The sequence below is a fragment of the Dermacentor andersoni genome, chromosome 8 (assembly GCF_023375885.2).
Source record: "Dermacentor andersoni chromosome 8, qqDerAnde1_hic_scaffold, whole genome shotgun sequence".
Taxonomy (NCBI): domain Eukaryota; kingdom Metazoa; phylum Arthropoda; class Arachnida; order Ixodida; family Ixodidae; genus Dermacentor; species Dermacentor andersoni.
In genome coordinates this window covers 37495377-37512739 of record NC_092821.1, presented here as the reverse complement: position 1 = coordinate 37512739, position 17363 = coordinate 37495377, and the positions used below count along the sequence as shown (strand labels likewise).

At 47.4% G+C, this 17363-nt stretch overlaps 1 long non-coding RNA gene across 2 annotated transcripts in view; it reads left to right on the top strand.

Moving 5' to 3' along the window:
- LOC126526414 (uncharacterized) overlaps positions 1-17363 on the top strand; it is a 66924-nt gene that overhangs the window by 33055 nt on the left and 16506 nt on the right. The window contains exons 3-4 of one of the 2 annotated variants that reach the window (XR_011895969.1): positions 1356-1423; positions 2784-2879. This is a non-coding gene — a long non-coding RNA (uncharacterized lncRNA). Of the gene's footprint in view, positions 1-691; positions 1424-2783; positions 2880-17363 lie in introns of those variants that run through there. The other variant, XR_007598559.3, reaches the window with a different exon arrangement.

Genomic DNA, 17363 nt, shown 5'->3' with positions numbered 1-17363 from the left:
TTACTTTTTTACCTTGTTCGTATTCAAAGCTTCTCAGCATAACTAGAGGCGCATGCCTTTAGATTAAGGATCACACAGCGCGAGCATATGCCAAAATGAGAAAGAAAAAAGCATTGTTTTATTTCTTCCGTAGATAATGACAGTTCTTATATACTAAGTCCCAAAATTATTACACAGGCCGAAGAGATTGTAAGCAGTACGCCTACGGCATCCTGTTATTGTAACTCTGCATTAGCGGCCTCTGGTAATGTCTATTCACATCATAATTACACTGCGTACATCTAACGTTGACGTGCTACTAAACAATTCCCATCACGTCACCTAACGGCTTTTTCAGTGGGCCGCAGAGAATTACTTGTTATTCTGAAACGAGACCACAATAGTGCTAACAGCGATACACCAGCTATACACCTTAGCAAAATAACCAGTTGTCTCGCCTAACCTAGTGAAAAGGCATGCGAATTAGCAGCGGCGACGTTGCATACCTTTAGTTAAGTTATTTTTTCACTAGTATTTCAGCTCCTAAACATTTTGTAGGCTGCACTCTACACATAACATTTGCTGAAACGTGGGCGTGCTTGCTCGTAGGCTATGGTACATCGCATATTTAGTGTTCCTTAGTTGCCCCAAATTTTCGATGAATTGAGAGTAATAATTGTAACCCCCGAGCTAAATTAGTCGATAAGGTGACAAAGTTTTTATTAGAAATGCAAACGTCTAATTCAATAAATAATATATATACACAAATTGTTTTCAGTAATAATTTGGGGCACATATATGAATCTACGAATCGTACTCAGCTAGTGAGTTTGCAAGGCATATCTACTTGCAACAAATCTTGAGGATGGCACCGGTTTCGAGATATGCGCCGTCAAACTTGCGGTAAAAATGCACTGTTCCATTAATTTTTTTAGGAAAGCAAATCCTTATGCATTTCAGCATAAGAGAAACTGGAACGCCAAAGCATTTCGTCTAGAATCTTGAAAATAGTGTTTCGAAACATGTATAGTCTTGGTAATTCTCTATACATCGACGCGCGTAGCGAACTCACTGGCTATAATCAGTAAATTGAACCGTGCCGTAAAGTAGTTTATTCAACAGGTAAATTAGGGCAGTTATGGTAATTCTTCAATTTAGCATTTGCATTTCGCGTGGAAGTAATGGCCGCATCTTCCAATAATTTACCTTATGGCCTAGAATTTTGCTACCAGCCAAAGAATTTTCTTTTTCGTTTCACGCAGCTAAAAGAACACCTGATATTCAAGGCTTAAGGTGTGGAGTTGTGACGATTTTTCTTGTAATGGTGCTGAAGCGACAGTCTTCACTAACTGGTACCTGCGTCCAATATGTTTTAGGAAAAGCAATGTTACGTTGGAGGTTGCGATGCACCAACAAGGAAAGGCCGCCGATATAAAGATCAATCGTAAGTATTAAAGTACCGCAGCATTTCACTCTGCTCTTGAGAATTGCAAAGCGCTAGTAAATCTCAGCAATTCCTGAAGGTGCATTGTCTTTAGCCTGATGACGCCAAATACTAAATTATTGTTTGATTGATATGTAAAGCCTGTATCAAATACCGCGATAATTACGAGGGAAAAGACGAAGAGCTTACCAGAAAATATATAAAGTTAAAAGCGACAATGCCCTTACCTGGCTGACATAGTTCCTAAGGAACGGCAGTTTCAGAATAGATCGTGCACCGTTCTTTCACGTTGTGCCATTTCTGTAGTTGTTCATTTGCGCAGTAAAGTATAACGGCATAATTTTACTGAAGCAGGGCGCTCCCACAACACGCGTTCTACAGTTGGTCGAGTGTATGAACCGGGCATGACATTCTTGCCCGGGCACCCGATGTACAGCAGGAGATTGTAGCCCGTACAATGTTTTTCGTTTTCCTGCTGCCTCTTTTTACGGGATTATTATATTTATCAACTTATCGACAGGAGCGAATGCGCGCATGCTATATCCAAAGCTTCTTTAACGTTGTTGGAGAATATTTGTGGAAGAGCCTTGTCAAATCTGACTTGGCGCATGATTTGGTGAATGTTGATGTTGCGCACTCTAGAATGAATGGAAACTGCAGTGATAGCTCTGTAATGTAGGTTGATATTTGCAAAAATAATGGATTCTCTTCACCTCTCACGTTCAGTTGCGACGAACGGCAATGGTTCTTGGCGCTGTCATTGTGATTCGAGTGTTGTCTTTGCTTAGCTTCACAATTCCGCCCAATAAAGAGCTCATTTGAAAAAAAATAACTTTGGCGTTTTGCATGCGAAAACCCTGATATGAGTATGAGGCATGCCGTAGCAGGGGGCTCCAGAATAAATTTGACCACCTTGGCTTCCTTAACGTGCACCCAAGACACACTACAAGTATTTGCATTTCGACAACAATCAAAATGCGTCTGCCACCCACGGGATTGCATCGTCAGACGCAGTCTTAGCAGCGCAACATCAAAGCCGCTACGCTACCATGGCAGGCAGAGCTCAATTCCTAGCTGCCACTTTCGGTGATGTTTACTTCTTGGCTGTCAATACAAGGTGCCAATTTGTGCTTGGTAGATGTTGACTTCAGGAGCAGACCTTGTTTAAAAGATAACTCCAATTTCTCTTTTGGGTAGAACGCAGGGCTGCTTCCTTTCGACAATTACTACCCGATACATGAGAGTGCTGGTAACAAAGTATTACTTTTGTGCAATTATTTCAGTGCATCACATATGCTACTAGCAGCGGCAAAATAACTCTGTCTCTTGCCCCACCCCCCTCTTCCTCCACCCTTCAAAGCCGGAGGACAACCACCTAAACACGTGTACCCAAAATACGAAGTTTTGTATGCTACACAACACTGCATTATTACCGGCAACGTGCCACAGCCAACGCGTAAGTAAACAAGACGTTGATGTGTTTGTATAAAGAGTAGCACCAGCTTATATATTGATGTTGTAAACTATCTGTATGTGTTTATGTGTATACTACAAAAAATAAAGATAATCAAACTTGAAACTTACAGGAATGGCAGGCACCGATTTGTTTCTTATTTAGAGCATTTATGATGCACTTTTAATAAATTATTGTTCTGACACACAGTAGCCAGAAACATTACTACAGAGCACCGTACAAGGAACATGTAGAATACAATGTAGCCCGAATCTGTCTTTAACTACGTTACAAAAGCCATTCAAGAATCTGCCGCAATTGCTTCACAATCCGTTAAGTTGTGATAACTCTATGTTTTGTGAGGACACTGTGTGCTCTTTATATATCATACAGTTCTCAAGTATATAGTGCATTATAAAACTGATCTGCGATCAATGTTATTGGGCCCGCTAGGTGTCATCTATTATGTACCTTTGTGCTGCCCATATAATATCGTTACAATGGGGTGGGCTTATTTAACTATGAAACAAGTGTTGCCGCTCCAAAGACAAGCGTACTTCGTCTTTTTCTTCATGCGTACCTGCTGTCAGACGGAGCCCGCTGGGCGACTAACTGTGACGTGCACTGAGAGTCACGGGGATGACAGCGCTTCAGGAGGGCGACAGAAACAAGCTGCGTCTTCTTAGAACGACAATGCAATGAGACACGAGACGAGCCGCAAATGAATATGTCACGTCACTTAAGCAACGGTGATGACGAAAGGCCCGGTGTAGCGAGTCAGAAGCTTGTGTTATGGACCGCGCTTGCGCAATTGTGTCCAGAGCTACATTATGTCCCCTTTCTCGTACAACGCATTCATATGCCGTGAACCGTCGGTGATTTTGGGGCGGTCCTGGGCCCGTACAGAGCTGAACTGTGCGCCGCCCTTTCTCAGCGCCGCGGAATTTCTGGGCTATATAAGAGTCCGCATGAGCAGTACAAGGCAGAATTGTGTCAAGGAAGCTGCGGGATGGTCTAACATAAATAAGATAGAAGGGGCTGTTGCCGGTGGGTCCATGCTTTGTAGTATTGCAGGCGTATGTGACACAAGGAAAGATGTCAATGCGATTTTCGTGCCTGGTATCGACATAGACAGAAAGTATGTTCGTCAAAGTTATCTTGGTGCGCTCGACCAGACCATTTGTCTGCGGGTGATACGGGGTCGTGCGGTGAAACTGACAAGCACAGAGACACAACATCTCATGGACAACGTCGGCCACAAACAGGCGACCACGATTACTCACAATCATACGAGTGGTCCATGCCGCAGTATAACTAAAAACAGCAGGAAGCTCGAAACGTCGATAGCCGTGGTCGTTGTCATCGCTGCTTCTTCAGCCTAACGCGTCAGATTGTTGACGCACACTATAATCCTACTGTTGTCGTTTGTTGATCGCGGGAATGGACCGAGAAGATCTACTTCAAGCATTTTAAAAGGAACTCATGGTGCGGTCATGGGGTGAAGAAGTCTAACCGGAGTAGTATTAGGACGCTTGAATTGCTGTCACTTGTCGCAAATGGCCACATACCTTTTTATATTCCGCTGCAGACTAGGTCAGTAGAATAGGCCTTGTATGCGGGGGTATGTTCTGCAGAAACCCATGAGCCTCGCGGTCGCATCATCGTGGATAGCACGGAGCACGTAATAGAGCACTGCACGGACCCTTTCCTCAGGCCCAGGCCCGGCCCGAGCCCGAAAGTGCTTTGCGGCGGCCCGTACGAGCCCGACTCAGTAGTTTCAAACCTAATCCGCATCCGGCCCGGGCCTGAAGGACTTGGCCCGGGCCGGTTCGTCCCATTGGCCATTGAGCGTAAGCAAAACATGGTTTAATTCTTCATAATTGTGAAGATAATATCCGCCGTGGAACACGACATTTTCTAGAAATAGTTTTGACTGTGTCAGCACTTTGTCTGGCATTGTTGCTGATAAATCAGCATGTAAAATGAAAGAAAGATGATATATTCAACCCACTGTACTCCTGCGTTAACCTGCGATATGAAAACCTGCGGTACATTTGCAAAATTGTTGCTCCATCCACCAGCGTGATGGTACAGGTGCGGCATGGTACAGGTCACCTGAGCAAAACATAGCTAAGCGGGAGCAGGGGCAAAGTGAGCGCGCGCCAGGGAGAGCGAGGAAGAGGTAATCGCGTTTCTCCTCCTCGGCCGTAGCACAGGCTCTGCATCGCTGTCCACGCGACTGAACACACTCTAGAATGTGTGTGAAACAAGCGACACTGATGCATGTAATATGGCACTGTGAGGAGGACAAGCCTCCTTTTAGCCTCATGGCTTCTTCCTAACCTGAAGCATGGGATGTTGTGCTGCACAGTTTTAGCCTGGACACCCAACTCCATAACTGGATGCTGTAGAATGATCTGAGGAAGTAGCTATGGAACATCGATTGATGGCCATCTGTCTCGCTTAAGAAAACACGCCTAATCACCCCACCTGACGCTAACAAAATAAAGTTTTGCTACCTATTGTAGGCAGTTTTACCAGTGACATACCCGGCCTATTACAGGCTTGATGGAGATCCGTGGCTATGATAGGGTTCAGCGATGCCCGGGACAGACCCGACTCCTTCCCGGTCCGCACTATATACGCTAGTCGACCCGAGCCCGGCCCATGGGCTGGGCCGGGCCCGGGCCTGTTCAGTGCTCTTGCATGTATGTTCTAAAATTCTTAGGAGAGATTAAGAGGAGGTGGGCACTATCAATCACGTAATTTTTTTTAGACCAGGCCATCGTGCAATCGGATAACAAAGTCATTGTTACCTGTTAGCTGAGCAGCTGGCGTGAAGAGGGCATCCAGGCTGCGGTCGGTGTACTGCTCTTCCAGGAAGGTGGCCAGGCAATCAGAAACTCATCGATAGTGTCGGCGTGGCATGCTGTCGGCGTCACATGTTGGTATAGGGAGCTTCTAAACGCAATCGACGTCCGCATGATGGTGGCCGCTGTTGTAACGCACTGCAACGTGAATTTTCTGCAAAAGTAGCGCCCATCGAGCAAGGCGATGAGACGGATAGTGCAGAGAGAGAGAGGGGGGGGGGCAAAGGAAGGACAGGGAGGTTAACCAGAGATTATCTCCGGTTGCCGACCCTGTACAGGGGAGGGGCAAAGGGATGCGATAGGTGAAAGAGAGAAGAATAAAGAAATAAAGAAAACACTACACACACACGCACGTACACACAGACTGTTTATGTGGGCAATGTCACGTAGCCCGCAAAGGCGTTCCTAGTGTTACCCAGTGTAACCGTACAATCCTACATCACACAGCGCAGTCACAATTTGTCAGAAAGTCCAGTGTCTTAAGTACCGCCGCAGCGCCTTCATAGCGGATCACACTGATGTTCGCGTAGGCTAGTTTCCGGGGGTTTATGTTCTGTCAATGGGCGCTTGTCCAGTTTGTCTAGGGTGGCTGAGAGGACTGCTTTTTGCGGATTGAAACGAGAGCACTGACAAAGAACGTGCGAGATTGTTTCATGGCACCTGTAGAAGTCACAAAGTGGGCTGTTGGCCATTCCGATAAGAAAAGAGTACCCATTTGAATATTGCTACTCCAAGCCATACACGGACTAGAAGGGTGCAGTCACGTCGTGGAAGCTCGGGCGGAATAAGGAGCTGCAAATTAGGGTCCAGGGTATGAAGGCGTGCACTTGTGCAATGGGATAAATTCCATTGAGCTACTGTCAGTTCATGTGCACATACGGAGAGTTCTTTCGCTGCGTCGGCTCTCGAAAGAGGAATGGCAACGCAGTTGACGCCGTCACGGGCATATCGGGCAGCTGCGTCTGCTCGATCATTGTCATGTATGCCTCAGTGACTAGGCAACCACTGATATAATATATCGTGTCCTTCGTCAGCTATACGATGGTGGACTTCTCTGATCTCTGCGACGAGCTGCTCATGTGATCCATGACGCAGTGCTGAGAGTATACTCTGTAAGGCTGCCTTGGAATCACAGAAGACTGACCATGCATGGGGTGGTTCCTCCTGAATGAAATGGAGCCGCACGCTGGGCTACCAGTTCAGCAGCTGTCGTTGACGATACATGTGACGTTTTTAGCTTATTTTGACTGGTCTTGTAGGTATCACCACAGCAGCAGCTGAACTTGCTGCGACTGAGCCATCGATGTAAACGTGTACGCGACCACCGTGCACCTCATGTAAATGTTTTATTGTGGCCTGCTTCAGGGCAAACGACGGCATGTTAGCCTTCTTCGTCATTCCTGGGATGGTAAGGCGTATTTCAGGTCTGTGCAGGCACCATAAAGGTGGGGATGGTCTTGCTGCAGGCACGTAGTTCGATGGCACCGAGGTACCATTGGCAACAATTATACAACTGAAAGTTGCGTGTGGCCTTTCTGCGGGTAGAGCGGCAAGATGGTGAGAAGGTAGTCGGGCAACGTGCCGAATATGCGCCCTGAGAGCGTCGGTTGCCAAGTGCGTTGATATTGGGTGATCTCGAACTTTCACAATCGTGGCCGCTGTAGACCCACACCTTGAAAGACCGAGACACATCCTTAGGCCTTGAGTTTGTAGTCCCTGGAGTACACGCAGGTTTGTTTTGCAGGCGTTGCCAAGCACAGGGAGGCTATATCTTGCGAAACCGACAAACAAGCGTTGTCAACCTGTAGAATTGACCGCACCGATGTGCCCCATGACTTCCCGCCGAGAAATTTGAGATGTATTATTGTCATTAACCTCTTCTTTAGGTATGAAACGTGCGGGCTCCCTGATAGGTCGCGGTTGAATATTACTCCTAAAAAGCGGTGTTTCCGTGCATTTGCGACTGCTTGTCCATTGACACAGACAGAGTAACGCTTTATTACCTTCTGAGGGAATGTAACAAGGTAGCATTTCTATGAAGACAGCTCTAAGTGCTGTTTTCGCAAGTACAGTGATGTTAAGGCAGCTGCTTTTTGTAGCCGTGCTCGTACCTGCAGTCGTGCTACAGCAGACGCCGAAATGCAGATGTCGTCGGCATAGATTGATACTTGAACTGTGTTGGGCAAGCATCTGACTAAACCAACGAGCGCTAGGTTGAATAGCGTAGGACTCAACACTCCACCTTGTGGTACTGCACGCAACGTTTGGTGTTGAGTCGTGGCGCCATCGTCCGTCATCACGAAGAAACGCCTGTCGATAAAATACCTGCACAGCCACTGAAAAGTGCGCCTACCGATTCTGGCTTCAATAAGAGCCTCTATAATGCCATAATGTGCTATATTCTCATAGGCGCCTTTATGTCTAGGAATAATGCCACAGTGAGTCGTTTCAGATGTTTTTGATGTTAAACAAACGTGACCAAGTCGATGACATTATCCATGGATGGGCGCCGACGCCAGAAGCCAGCAGCATCTGGGTACACATTGTAATTTTCCATGTACCATTGCAGGCGCGTCAAAATCATTCGTTCCATTACTTTCCCTATGCAGCTGGCCAGAGCGATGGCGCGGTACCATAACGAATTTAATGGTCATTTACATGGTTTGAGCAGTGGAACCAGGCTGCTGCATTTCCATTCACGTGGAACTAAGCCGTTGTGCCAAGAGTCGTTGTAATGGCTTAACAGCATGAGTCGTGCTTTCTGCCCAAGATTGGCGAGCGCCGCATAGGTAACGCCGTCCGGCCCAGGTGTCGAAGAGCGCCTGCAAGTCGCCAGTGCCGCTTCAAGCACAAGAGTGGCACAGGAGTGGCATCCCGTAGCACAGGAGTGGCACATGGTGCAAGTGCGTGTTAGAGCTGCAAGCTGGCAAGTCCTGAGCAAAATTCTTCAGCAATGGCGATTTCGCTGTGACCTTGGTGCAAAGTGGGGGATTTCAAAAGAACACGCTGTTGCGGTGATACGCGAAATCCACGCACGGTTCTCTACATCTGAGATAATCGCTCACGTGGATCCAACGACTCACAGAAACTTTTCCATCTTCGTGATTGTAGTGTAGATCAATGCGGTGTTAAATCTTCTTTAGTATCCGCCTTGACTCTCTGAGATCATGGAAGGATTTAGTTCTCCTGTATCTTCTTTCAGCTCACCGGCGAATTGCTCGTAGTCACTGCAGTTCGGCTTCAAACACTTCATTATTCGGGAAAGGCTGAAAACCACGCGTAGCCTCTTCCATGGCTTTTTGAATTTTGTGTTCCACACTTGAATGGTTCCCTTGCTGACATACTTCCTCCATGCACGACCAAAATGCCGACTAGTCAACTCGCCGGAGGGTCTTGGAGGAGCATTCAGCTAGTCCCTTGATCTTCAGGTACATTGGAATGTGGTCGCTTCCATGTGATTCGATGTCTCGAAACCAATGCACGTTTCTTTCAAGACGCCGAGAAACCAGGGTCAAGTGTAGGCAGCTGCTGTATGTAAGCCCGCCTAAATATGTCGGACTACCATCGTTGAGGCAGGAAAGGTCATGCTGTGTGGCAAAGGATGCTAGTCTCCTTCCCCTGGAGTCCATCTTCAAACTCCCTAAAAGCGGATGGTGAGCACGAAAATCTCCGGTGACAATCGTAGGGCTGGGTGTCGCTGATAGCGCGTCGTGTGGTCGTTTAGAGTGCAAGCCACTTGAAGGAACAATGTAAACAGCGACGAGTGTGAACGCAAGCTTATTCGTTTTCACAAGTAAACAAACGTACTGGTTGTCGTCGTGAGGCGACACTGGGTGCAACACTTATGTCAGATCACATCTGATATATACAATTACTTTGCTCACATCACCACAGGTAGAGGACGTGAATGTCTCATAGCCAGAAATGCGTATAACATTCTGAACGTTCGGTTCGCAAATTACGAGGATGGGAAAACGGTTTTCGAAGAGAAAGTGTGTCAAATCTGAAATTCTCGATTTTAGACCACGGGCATTTCACTGCAATAGAGATGCTTTCTTGACTTCCTTGTGGAAGGGAAGCGAGGGGCGGGCCATGGGGCTATGCGACGCTTTCAAGTACTGGAGCCAGCGCGTCCAGTACTTGCAGTGCGCTACGAGCAGCCGGAGTGTCCATGTTTGTCAGTAGTAGACGCATGACATTCGTGAGCGATTTGACCATAGCAATCACTTGTGAATCCTTGTCTCGCATTTGGTCAAGTAAAGTGACATTTCACCTTAAGTGGCGAGTCATGTGCTGTGGCTGTGGCACGTGGCATGTCTTCGGCAGTGCTAGCCAAACCTTACTTGATGAAGCATGAATAGCATGGCCGCTTTTATTGTTGACATTCATGCTCTTAGTGGAGACAGATGGAACAGGAGGCGGCGTTGCCGGACAACACATTTTCCTTGAACCGGAAGAGGTACTCGTAGACTTTGGTTCCCGGGAGCGATGTCGCCTTATCGCCGCAGTAGCATCTCTGTGCGATGATCCGTTTCTGGCCACTTTTCTCAAGATTTTCTGCTCTTTCTTTAGGCGTGGACAGTCTTTTGAGGATGCGGCGTGCGAGCCTTGGCAATTCGGGCACTTGAACTCTGTTGCACGGCAAGTGTCAGTGTCGTGTTGTTCGGAACATCATGGGCACATCGTTGTATTTCGGCAGACAGAACTCACATGTCCAATTCTTTGACACCTTCCCCACTGAAGTGGTTGGAGTACGAAAGGTCGTACCACATGCCGAAAGTGGCCGACCTTTACATATGACGGTAGCCAGTCACCTCTAAATACGAGCCTTACACAGGTCGAATTGCCAAGGCGCCGAGCTTGTAGTAACGCAACACCACCTATCGCAGGTTTGATTAAAATTGGCAGGTCGCTGTCGCTAATCCATGTGTCGATATCGTAAACAACAGCCGCCGTGGCTTCGTTGTCCTGCGGAATGAGGTAGTGGACGTTGATGTTCCCTAGGAGCTTTACAACCATCAAAGCATTCATTGCGCTTCGGTTGTGGACATCAATAGCCAGGACGTTCTTTCGAGTATTAATTCTGATAGCCTTTATTTCTCCTGGGACAAGAGCCTCCAGAAAAACGGAAATTGCTTACCGATGACGGCGGTTGAGGTGGCCGGCAGGTGTGTCCGGCACAAAAAGAATCGTGTGCGCCGATGACCTTCGTTGTGGCATGACGGTAGACTTACTTGACGAAGACAGTCCGCTGATGTTTCATCTCTTGGCCTTCCAGTGTGCCACTCTTTCGAAGCCTTCGTCATCTGAGGCGTCATCGCTTGAGCAGGAGTACAACACAGTGTCCTCGCTGTCAGCTTGACTAGCAGGGCAATTTCGCTTCCTGCCGTAGCAGTCACGTCGCGTCGGCATTATGCCGACTCAACATCCATTGCCGCGCCAATGGGAGCGGCGTCTCCCAGTAAAACACGGGAAAAAGCCGAAAATAATGCAGCGCGAAGGAACAGTGGTCTCTACAAGAATAACTTCGTCTTCTTCTCCCGGATAGTGCAGAGCAACTAGTCAACATAGTGAGCAGAGATAATCAACGATAGTAAAACGGCTCCCTTAGATATTTTGGCGGAACTAATGGACAGCAAATACGACAGACAGGCTCTCCTCCTCTGCGATGGTGTAGTTCTGTTTAACCTTGCTCAATGAACGGCTGGCGTAGGCAATGGCATGCCCGGTGGCATCAAAGCGCTGCACGAGGATGGCGCCAAGGCTGATTCGACTCACGTGGGTGTGCAATTCTGTTGTGGCAGTGGCATCAAAACAACGAAGTTGAGTACAGAAGATAGTAGGAACTTAAGCTGACAAAATGAGGAATCGCAATCTGCTGTACAGATAATTGACTTATCCTTGCGCAGCAACAAAGTCAGGGAGTTGGCGGTCTGCACAAAGTTGGGCAAGAAACTTCAGAAGTACGAGAAAAGACGCAAGAAACATCCAAGCTCGCGTTGTGACTGCGGTTGTTTAAAGTCATTAATAATAGCGACCATTTGTGGGTCTCATCGCAAGCCGTGCTTGTCAAGTACTAGCGCCTCTCGTTGGCCCAATCGAGATTTCTTTGAGTTGAGAGTAAGGGCAACTTGTTCAAGACGCGTCAAAAGAACGTGAAGTCGATGATTGTGCCCTGCGAGAGTATGACCAGAAAAGAAGCGTCATCAAGATAACATAAACAAAGGCACCATTTCAGGCCACGCAGTATTGCGTCCATAAACCTTAGAAATGTGACAGGCACGTTGCGCAAATCAAACGGCATGACGTTAAATTCTAACAGTCCCTGTGGTGGCAAAAAAGTGATTTTGTCTTTTTAGGCTGAATGCACTTATCCGGTCGGAAGTTCACAGATGAAAATTACGATATGGAATGAAGACAGTCGATAGCATCATCGATACGGGAAGTGGATACACATCCCTTTTGGTCACAGAATCGAGACGCCGGTAGTCGACAGAAGGGTTGCTGCGCGGACACTGAGCCGCTTCAAAGACAAGCGTATTTCGTCGTCCTCTTCTTCCGCACATGCTTTGGCTTTAGCATAGCAATATAAATCGCCCAAACAAAACTTTGTTAAACGACAAATCGTATAAATTTACTCGCTTTGTTTTCAATAAGTAGGGATGGGCGAACATTCGAACGTTTGAATACAAATGACATATAACACCTTAACTGTTCTTATTCGTATTCGAAAATGAACTATTTCGTGCTGTCAAAAATTTAAACTCATCATCAAAATCATCATAATCAGCCTATTTCATGCTTACAGTAGGACGAAGGCCTCTCACTGCAATCTCAAATTGTCCATGGCCTGCGCCAGCCAATTCCAAATACCACCCGCGAATTTCCTCATTTCATGGCCCCACCTAGTTTTCTGCCGTCCTCGACTGAGCTTCCTTTCTCTTGGTACCCATTTTGCAACCCTAATGGTCCAACGCTTATCAAACCTGCCTCATTACATTACCTGCCCAATTCCATTTTTTCTCTTAAGGTCAATCAGAATATCGGCTATACCCATTTTCTCTCTGATCCAAACCACTCTCTTTCCGTCTCTTACCGTCATGCCTAGAATTTTTCATTCCATCGCTCTCTGCGCGGTCCTTAACTTGTTCGCAAGCGTCTATGTCAGTGTCCAAGTCCCTGCCCCATATGTCAGCACCGGTAAAATGTACTGATTGTACATGTTACTTTTCAATGATAAAGGTAAGCGTCCAGTCAGGAGCTGTACATGAGCAATCAGTGCTGACTTGAGATGACCATGAAAGCGTTCCACGAGGCCATTGGTTTAGGGATGGTAGGTGGCTGCGTGCAGACGATCCGTGCCAAGCAAACGCAGAAGCTCTTGAAAGAAAGCGTACTTGAATTGCTGCCATCTCAGTAACAATTTTGGTAGGGCATCCGAACAGGGTGACCGGCGCTGTGAAAAGAGCTGCCATGACCGTTGCAGAAGAGCTGTCTTGAAGTTGCCTTGCTACTGGCGAAGGGGTAAACCTCTCGATAGAGGTGATCAGGTAACGAAATCATCATCAGGTTGGAGAAACTGGCGTGCTGGAAAAGAGGATACCTATGAACTTTTGTCCGCGTGCACATGCACGAATCCAGTCGCGTACAGTGGCGTTTATCCGTGGTCATACAGAGCGCAATGAAATAAGGCGTTGCGTAGCCCGAACTGAGCGAGCTGGTGCAGTGTGTCGAAAAGCTACTTGCTTAACACGCTGGGGACAAATGGTCTCGGTGTGCCTCTAAAGTGTCGCAGACGGGTGTGACCCCATCAAGCAGGATATCTAAAAGCCATAGTGTTCTTTTCGAAGGGCGCAGTTTAAGGAGCTCGGAATCATTAGCTTGATATGCGGCGAGTGTCTGTACACCTAGTGGCGTAGGACAAGCAGTTGCTGGGACGACGTTCACACGGCTAAGGTTGTCAGCAGGTACGATCTGCTCGCCGCTGACATGTCAGATGTCAGTGAGGAATTCCGAAGTAAGCAAGAGATGGCGGATTTCTCGTGCTGTATGGGCTGACGATATTTTGTAAAGCACATACGTCAAGGGCTTGTGATTCGTTAAGACGGTAAAGGGTCGGCCCACGACGATATTGCAAAAGGGACAGCTGGCGAGGCAAATTCCAAGCTACTGTCAACCGAAAGTTCTGTGGGGAGCTTGGGTTGCAGCGAGTTTCTTTGAGAAGAAGGCTAGGGGTTGCCATGAATTATCGATGCGCTGCTGGAGAACCGCTCCCATGGCTGTGATGGACACGTACGTCATGAGGGCCAATGATGCTATGTGGTTGCCATGTGCGAGATGCACGGTGTGTTCAAATGCGCCCTTGACCATGATGAAGGCGTATTCAGTGGCGGCTACTCAATGCAGCGAGGACGTCTCGGTCTTGTTGGTAAGGACGTGATCCAGACGCGCCGCTATGGCACCACAGTTCCTGATAAATCGGCGGTAAAATTTAACCATACCGAGGATCTGTCGCAGCTTTGTGATCGTTGTGCTCTTGGGGAAGCTCTCTGGTACTTCAATTTTTGATGAAAGTGGGCGAATGCTACTAGCATCGAGGTTATGTCCTGGAAACTCCAAGTTGTCAACACCAAACTTGCTTTTGAAAACGGCGATGACGATGCCATAATCAGATAGTCGTTGGAGCAAAAGTCGCAGATGTAAATGCTCTTCGATGCATTTTCTCAATACCAACAAGTCGTCAACATTGGCGAAGGGTAATCCTTGTTTTGCTGTTTCAATAAAACGTTGGAAAGACTGGGTGGCGTTCCTGAGACGAAACGGCATTTGCAGAAACTCGAAGCGTCCGATTGGCCTTGAAATGGGCGTTTTAGGTATGCCTTGCTCAGCCACAGGAATTTTGTGGTAGGCACGGGCAAGGTCCATTTTTGATATTACAGGGTCTCTTAAATTATCTCTTAAGATGTGAACGGTAAAAACCTACTCTTCCTTATCCTTCGCCTCTTTGTCATTGTCTCTTCTCTTTCCCTTCTTTTTTTTAGTCATTACTGCTCACTACTAAGCATTTTAGTGATTTGTAATCAATTGTGGTCATTACAAGTTGTTGACAGAGATATAGGTCATTTTGTAGTCATTACTAGTTAATACATGTCATTTCAGTCATTATTTGTCCTCACTGCTCACTACTTAGCATTTTTAGTCATTTGTAATCGATTGTGGTCATTACAAGCCGTCGTTAGACATGTTGGTCACATCATAGCCCTCAGTAGTCATTGGAAGTAATTTCACTCATTATTAGACATTACTGGTCATTACTAAGCATCTTTAGTCATTTCTAATCAATTGTAGTCGTTACATGTTGTTAGACATATTGGTCATTTTCTAGTCATTATTAGTAGTTAGTAATTGCAGTCATTACTACTCATCAATAGACATTTCTAGTCATTTCTAATCAATTGTCATTACAAGTCGTCGTTAGACATGCTGGTCATTTCGGAGTCATTAGTAGTCATTACTAGTCATTATAAGTCATTGCCAGTCATTCTTAACCTCTACCAATCTCTATTATAACGTTATCATTCACTAACTGCCACTATGAAATATTTTTCTTTCTTTAACCCGTCTTTAATCTGTCTTCATATGGAGTGATCAGGCTTCGGCGGACACTGCCCCATGAGCCTAGACTTAATAAAAAGATATTGGCACCATGCAGAGCGACGATGAAATCTTGTGTGTTGGGTAAAGGGTACCGATCTGGTATAGTCTTAGTAGTTATACATCTGTAGCCCCTATGGCCTGCAGTAGCCCGATTTCTTAAGCACCATGTGGAATGGAACTGCCCCTTTAATGGTGGACTGGCAAATAATCCATAATTCCAACATGTGCTCGAACTCTGACGTCCCAATTCGAGTTTGCACGGAGCAAGTCGACGTGGCCGGAAGAATGCAGGAGGTCCGGAAGTGATTAGGTGTCGCACGTCATGGCAGCAGACGATTTTTCTTAAGTAGGGCGACGCGGTGACTTCAGGCAATTCTCGCACCAAAGCCGAGATGGATCCATTGGAAACCACAACGCTATAGAGTGTTAAATCTGTGGTGTCCGCCGCTGCAATGTCTTGCAGAGAGACAGGTTGTCGCATCCAGGAGATGTCGCTTGACGTCTACAATGAGGTCATGGTAGGTGAGGAAATTATCATCGATAATAGCAGAAATAATGTCGGCAACCATGAACAACCATCGCAACGCTCTTCGTAGGCCCAGGTTATGTGCGAGCAAGCGTTGTCAAAATATCCGAATGCGAGTTCTATTCACGGCTTGTATGTACAGAATGGTAGCGGCTGTGTGATCCGCTCGTGTAGCAGGTAGAATGCTAACCTGTGCCCCCATGTCGGTCGCGGAGCGTTGCCCAGTGACCTTATCGATGACGTAGAAGAGGCGACTTGTGGTGGGGCCATGACCGAATTCATCGCCGTTAGCGGTCCGTCGGACGGTTTCCATACCAAGAGCAAGGAAGAAAGGAGCGACGTACTGCGGCAACAAAACGGCAGTGATACCAGAAGTAGGCTGGCTGATCTGCTGCACCGTAGCCCTGGCGCTCGCTGGACGGACCGCGCTGACGAGATGGAGATGGGCGATTACGACGTGAACGATAGGAAAGGTTCCAACGAGTGATCACCACCAGGAACTCGTTGAGTCTATCGCGCAGCTCAGCCACGGGAAATGGTCTCGATGATGTCTCTCACCGGTTTGTAGGTAAAGTATGCGCAGTGCGCGACGCTGACGCCGACATCACAGCTGCAACCAGCCGATGGGGATTGGCAACTTCCATCTCCTTGTCGGCCAATGCAGCGAGCTCTGATAGATGCTGGGTACAAGCAGTGGCCAGCACCATCTGGACTTGAGTAGCCAAGCGCTGAAGAAATAGCTTACCTACAGAGGCGTTGTCCGTGGAGGAAAGCGCGTGGGCAGAGAAGGTTAAGCATTCGGCGCAGCAACTGACTTGGGCATTGATTACTCAGCTGCTCGAATTAGAGTAGCTGTTGTATTCCTGTGTACTCCGGCGCAGCTGCGCAATCCAGTTTAGCGCCCTTGGTTGCATCATAACACACCACTGGGAGGGTGGGCGCGAACGAAAGGAGAAGATCGGCAATTTCCTGCATGACGGCTGCAGGAAGCGCGTCTATTACAATGAGGTACTTGCGGGTCTGTGACATTATCAGCGAAAGCTCGAAACCGGCCTCTACTTGGACGAACCACGCCGTCGGGTTCTGCTCCCAAAATTCTCGCAGGCGGATGACGTCGAGACAAGCGCAGCGGTTGAAGCGAGCTCAGCGGCTTACTGGTTGATCGAGCCTTGCTAGCGTTTTTCGTCGGTGTTCGACATGCCTCCATTTCCTTTTTGTGTGGCGCGTTGTTACTAGGCACAAGTATCACGTCGATCCAGATGTCCGCGGTCACCAATTGTACAGCACATGAGAGAGAGACGACGAGACGTTATTCCAGCACCGGAGCTCAATTTCTACTGAGCTTTATAGCTGCGGTCCCAAGCGCGAGCTAAGCTCCCACGCCCCTCGTGGCCTCTCCTGACTTCATCATCTTTCCTAAGATGATCGCGTCGA